Source organism: Cynocephalus volans, chromosome 4 (assembly GCF_027409185.1).
Source record: "Cynocephalus volans isolate mCynVol1 chromosome 4, mCynVol1.pri, whole genome shotgun sequence".
NCBI lineage: Eukaryota > Metazoa > Chordata > Mammalia > Dermoptera > Cynocephalidae > Cynocephalus > Cynocephalus volans.
This window is the reverse complement of record NC_084463.1, coordinates 34,823,359-34,829,954: the sequence shown is the minus strand read 5'-3', so window position 1 is coordinate 34,829,954 and position 6,596 is coordinate 34,823,359. Positions and strand designations below refer to the sequence as shown.

The window sequence follows — 6,596 nt, the reverse complement described above, 5'->3', positions numbered from 1 at the left end:
TCACGAAAAAGACAGAAAAAAAAAAAAAAGTTCAATGTATTATTGTGATCAAGGTGTCTTTCGGGGAAATGTCGCTTCTGGCGGAGGGGCTGGAATGGGGCCGCGCAGTCGCTGAGGCAGGCGCGCGGCGGCCCGGAGAGGACGGTTCTGTCCGGGCCTCCAGCCGCCGCCCTGTGCCGCCCCAAGCTGCGGCCGCCACCGCCGCTTCTGTGAGGTCTGAGTGCCGGGCCACGGCCATGGCCTACTGCCGGCAGGAGGGGAAGGAGAGAATCGAATTTGTCACCAAAGAAGACCACGAAACGCCAAGCAGTGCAGAGCTGGTGGCCGATGACCCCACGATCCATATGAGGTACATGGATTGATACTGGCAAATGGAGACATTCACTGGAACTGCCCTGCCTTGGGGGTATGGCCGGTGGCTGCTGTGAGGAACAGTTCAAGCCAGCCTTTTCCTGCGTCCACTAGAGCACGGAGGATGTCAGGGGCTCAGATTGTGGAGACCAGCTCCGGGCCATGCAGGGATGCATGCAGAAGTACCCAGACCTCCACCCCCAGGAGGACGAGGAGGAAGAGGAGGAGGAGCCGCAGAATGAGGAGAGGAAACGGCGCCCCCTGAGGCCGCTGCAACCAAAGAGGAGGAGGAGCGGTCGAGCCCATGAAAGCACAGGGCACTGGGCTCCAGTCCTTCCTCCTCAGAGTGATATGGACCTTTTGCAAAATGCCTTTCAGCCACCCCCCAAGAAAGCGCTTTCCTTCTGTTGTTCTGTGCACTGTAATGTACAAAGTAACTTATTTTGATAGTCAGGGGTCTTGGCCTCTTGACATACACACTGAAGAAAATGAGGGTTGTCTATAATGTGTGTGTCCTACGCAAACCTGTCAGCGAATGTGGCTGCCACTTTTGAATTCTCTTTTCTCACATTGCCCTGAATTTTGCTTCTTTGAAATAACGTGCTGAATATTCTCAGCAGCCAAAAATCATTATCCAGGAATGTTTCTTGTGAGTGAGCTAATTTATTCTGATTCATTATATCACTCTTAGTAGATTTTATACTCCTTTTGGAAAATGAAGTAGAAGCAAAATCATCTTCCTTTAAGTATGCTGGAGAGGGGCCATTCCTAATAGAAGAGGCCAGAGGGTCAGATACTTATTTCTCAAAAACCGTCTTGACCTTGAGTATATGAGGGGTTACTATGCTTCATTCCTGATAGATTTTGGTTTCCTTTTGTGCATTGAACTCCAGGTTTTTTACATCTGGAAGGTAGAGATTTGGACCCAATGATTTACATTTCCTTCGAAGTGAAGGGAAAGGCTGATTTTACTGTTCCTTGTTATTTTGAAGGCCCAGGTTTGGCGCCTGCGTTCACACTAGCTCTCAGTCTGGTCAGATGCAGTGTTTTTGAGAGATGAAGACTTAATTATTACCAGAGTAACAGCCAAGAGAGGAAACTGAATTAAGTACCCAATTAAAAGGAAACATGATTTCTATCTGGAAAAAAAAAATAGATGTCTTTGTTTGTTTGTTTATTTATTTATTTCTTTATTGTTTATTATTAGTTCCCACATATAAGTGAGGACATACGGTATTTCTTTCTGTGCCTGGCTTATTTCATTTAACATAATTTTCTCTAAGTTCATTCATGTTGCTGCAAATGGCAGTATTTCATTCTTTTTTTTTACGGTAGAGTAGTATTCCATTGTATAAATATACCACATTTTCTTTATCTAGTTGTCTGATAATGGACATTTAGGTTGGTTCCAACTCTTGGCTACTGTGAATAGAGCTTCAATAAACATGGGAGTGCAGGTGTCCCTTCGACATGATGATTTCCATTCCTCTGGGTATACACCCAGCAGTGGGATTGCTGGATCATATGGTAGTTCTATCTGTAGTTGTTTGAGGAACCTCCATACTGTTTTCCATAATGGCTGCACTAATTTAACAGCCCCACCAACACTGTAGGAGAGTTCCCCTTTCTCCAATTCCTCGCCAGCAAAGCATTTGTTATTCTCTTTTTGATAATAGCCAGTCCAGAACTGCAAAATAATACATTTCTATTCTTTAAAGCCATTAAGTTTGTTCTAATTTGTCACGGCAGCCACAGGAAATGAATACAATACCCTTCCGTTTTCTTTTAGGAAAATCTTTACTCTTTTTGTCTCTGTTGCCTCAAGCTAATTCATAATATTTGCTTTGTGATTCAGTCATGTCTTCAGAAGCATTTATTGAATATTTTATGTTTCAAGCATGATGTTGAGAGCTTCATAGGATTATCTTGTTTAAACTTCAGTACAGATTTATGGGCTTGTAACATTTTTATTCTCTTTGTACGTGCAGGAAACCTTAGTTAAAGAGGTTTCACGATTTTCCGGCCATCAAAGCTGGAAAGTGGAGTGATTGGGATTTGAACTTGGGATGCCTGAGTCAAGAGCTCATAGTTTCATGCTGCAGGCTTTGGTTGTGAATGAAGAGCCCTGCTCTAGCTGCCTAAAGCTTTAAAGACTTAGTCACTTCTGAAAACCAAAGTTTGCTTCTTAGGTCAGTTACTTGCTTCCCTGAACTAATCTATGGGATGTGACCTGTTTCCTGTCCCTTGTATCTGGAGCCTTCCTTGCCCAAAAGAGCTGCCATTGTCTGTGCCCCTCTTCTGGGCATCTCACCTTCTGTTTGGCTCACATCTGAGTCCCAGGCAGAAATGTCATGAACGTTTGACATGACAGGCAAGTGTAAAGATGGTTGTAATGTGACGCACTCTGGGCATCTCTCTCCAGTTAGGTTAAGGTTATAATGTAGCAACCGGCCTCATAACCTCTCCGTGAAGTCCCTCCTCTCAACTGCACAGTGAATTATTATTACTTTTTGCATGAAATACTAGGACTCATCCTCCTGTTAAAGGCTTCTGTCGATTGTATTAAAGGGTTAAGGTTAAGCTTTCTCTTCGTCTCCCTCACCTTTACTGAACATTGAATTTGAGTAAAGAAAAGCATTTGTCAAACACACAGTGGTTTAATTGTGTCTAACTCGGCTGGTGAGGATTAGTTCTTAACTGGTTGTTTTCTTGGCATAAGCTTTTTATTTTTCGGTCTAAGTAGACAGGAAACTAAACAGAGCAATTAAACTTTACCACCCCTTCCCTTTGACTCTACCAGATTTGTTGGTGTATTTGTGCTGTCTAGCAGTCCTTGTCATTAACAGTCCCTTTCTGAAAGTGATACGAGATATCTGAAGACGGTCTGACAATCTCCTAAAACATTGAGGCAGAAGAGTAAAGTAGGCATCACGGCTAATGCTAGCTTTAAATTAAACACACCATTTCTAACACACACACGCACACCCTTTTTTTTTTAAATTAAAAAAAATATAGTGCATATCTAGTTGGGAATATTTATGTAAATGCTTTAAAGAATGGGCCTAAAGGTATTTTTTTTTTCTGTAGCCTTTTGAGCAGTTTCTATCTTTTTCATCTGTTTTCATCTAAGCTGTACTTTAACGCCTTTTAACTGTATAGTTTTATGTGTCACCACTGATGCTAGTTGCCAGATAAGTACAGCAGAGCACTGGTGTAGATCTTCTTTATGGGGTACATATATACACAAAGCTGCTTCTGCATTTGTTCACGTGCTCCATATTTTTGGAACCTGAAGCTGACAGGAGAAATAATAAACCAACTTTGTAAAGTAACATATTCCCAATAGTTTAAGGCATTGAAGAAATCTTGACAACCCTCTTTATTATGATGTATAGACAGCATTCATTCAGCAGCAAACATTTCTTTTGTCACTACCAAGTTCTAGGCACCCTTCTAGGCATGGGGGAATACCACCATGACTAAAATATGGGCTGTGCTTGAGACTTTTAAGGTCTTGAGAGGCAAGGCTGGGTGTAAATGAACTGAAACAAAACAATGCAATAATTTAAATCTCAGAGTGTCTTGGGAGCATCAGGGGAAAGCAACCAACATTTTCTAGGAGCAGGGTCAGAAAAGGTTTTGGAGCATAACCAAATTCAGCAGCTTTCCGAGAAACAGAGCTCACCTAGGTAGATTCAGAGCTGGAAATAGCATTTATTCTACCTAAAAAAATAGGACAGTAAGTGGGTGACAAATTGCTCCATGTTTTTTTTTTTCCTTAAGAAAAGGAAATATTACAAGCCACTGTGAACAGTTTTTCCTGCTTGCCAAGCTCTGCCCCTAGCTCAGGTGGGAGAAGAAAACAATGAAAAGTGGCTGTGATTGCTGCCTTCAAATATTTGAGGTGCTGTCATGTGGAGAAAGAATAACTCTTGCTTGCAGGTACTCCAGAGGGTCATGGCTGGGACCCAAAGGCACCAGTTGCAAGAAAGCCGATATGAGATTTTAGGTTCATGTGAGAAAGGGAGCCGTCTTCCATGGAACTGGCCACCTTGCGGGGCAGTGGACACTTCATCACCAGGAGGAATAACGAGGCTTAGGTTTCTTCTAAGCCAACGGGCTCTTCATCGGATACACGCATTTGTGCTGGATTGGGGAGCACAAGGATGCTTTAGGGAAAGGTTGAGGCAGTAGGATAGAGCAGTGGTGCTTACAACAAAGGATTCCCACTTCTCCCTTGGGATCTCCAAGTGGAATAATTCTACCCTGTTATCCACTCAAACTTCTTTAAGCTGTGGGAGGGAAAGAGGTATGAATATTATCACCCCAATCCTATAGAGCAGGGAGGCTCTAAAACACAGCAAGGATACATCTGCCTTCCATCAAGGTGGGAGCACAGGCTCATTTCATTATGAGATGGTGGGGGATGGCACATTCTCAGAATAAAGGGAGACAGAAGGGCAAAGCAGTGTTTATTTATAAAGTCAGATTTTACATACAGTGCCCGCTAAGGATTTATTGCCGTGCTTCAAGTGAATAAATCCCTCCAGTGTCAGAGACATAAGACATTGTCAAGCTGCCTGTGAGACAATGTGATCATAAAGTCTTAGAACCGAAATACCTCCAGTCACCTTGGTAAGAAAATAATCCTCTCTCAAGTGATGCTCTGAAGTTTAATGGAGTTGCTCCCCATCCAGTAAATGAAATCCAGTGTGTGCTGCTGCAGGAGCTCAGGAGGGATGCCTCCTTCTCTCTCATTCCCAGTCCTCCCCAGGATGACCCCAATCGGCTTTTATAGCCCTGTTTCCCGTAACTGTCCTACACGAAACATATGCCTCAGCCAAACTGTCTACTCAGCCTGCCCGGGAAGGCCATGGAGAAGAGTTCAAGCCAGGGCACCTGCCAAGGCGGGTTATGGAGTGTCCCCTCACTTGGATCAGCCAGGCTGGATTTGGCTAGATAGCCAGAGTTGAACTCAAATAATCAGATGTGCATCTGGCCAGGTGAGCAGGGGTAGAAGCCTAGCAGAAATGTTGTCCTAATAGTGAGACCTTGGTAATATAGCAGTGGTGTCCATGAGGGTAAGGGGAACAGGATAAGAGGGACATGGTGGTTATTATTCTAAGGTCAGGGAAGGAGTCTCAGAGGCTGGAGCTGGGATATCAGCCAGCCCGGGGTCCATGGAAGCAGCAGGACTTACCCTCAGAGAGAGGGTTGCAGCTGAATGCCATTTCAGCGTGGGATCAACCTAGACAGGACTAAGTCTCATCAAGACAGCCTTCTGTGAGGAAGGGAAGGACACACCGGGTCCTGTCATTGCTATGTGCCAGAGTCTTGATCCCAATCATCAGGGAGGATCTGACCTTGAGAACCCAACATTTAGGTACTATGATGGCCAGAGAGATTCTTCAGTGTGGAGCTTTGTGAAAGTGACAAGAAGATTAGTGTGACAGAGCTCACAACGTGGAATGAGAACTATCCGCAGTTCATTTTCCATTGCAGTATAGAGCAAAAGAAGTGCCACGAATTCCAAGATTGGGGTTCAGCCTCTTTTCACTGAGGAATTGATGGCAACCATTACTGTGGTTCTGCCCATTTGGTTCTGACATGGTCTGGATCTCTCTTGAGTGTTACCCATATTGCCCTTAACTCAAAATATCTGTGCTAGTATAAATATTCCTTGCTAACAGAGCTTATCTGAAAATCTGTCTTTTCCAAAGGCCAGGTTATAAGGCTTGGATCATTATTAGTTGAATTCTATGGATGGAAAGCTATACTTTCCCCAGATATATTTCTCAAAAAGCTGGCTGTGACTGACGTTTCCCTGAGGTACATTTTGACCAGTCCCTGAGGTAGATAAGGTGAGGGGCATAGGCAGGAATCAAATCAGAAAGGGTCTGAGAAACCAGGGGGAGGACGTGGCCCACTGGACCAGGGCCTGGCCCTAGCTCTAGACGGCAGGCAGGGGAAGCCTCTGAAGGCTGGCGAGCAGGGCAGTGCGTCAGTGGGGAAGCAGAGCATTGTGGGTGCATGGTGAGAACCTGTGTCCCAGGAGCTGATGGGCTTGCTGTCTGGTTGGTCTCTCTTGAGGCTGGGCCATTCCATCCTCTAACAGACTAGTGGATGCCAGTAGTGTAACGCCACTGTGTCCATGGTCCATGGACCTAAGGAGATTATCCAGTGCTTGAATTTGGAGGATCAGAGTAGACATTAACAGAGCAGAGATAGACTTTGAGGGTGTAGGT

General features: G+C 44.5%; 1 pseudogene; it reads left to right on the top strand.

Annotated features, from left to right (window-relative positions):
• The first annotated feature begins 236 nt into the window (after nt 1-236).
• Nucleotides 237-798, top strand: LOC134375956 (mitochondrial intermembrane space import and assembly protein 40-like; annotated as a pseudogene).
• The last annotated feature ends 5,798 nt before the right edge of the window (nt 799-6,596 follow it).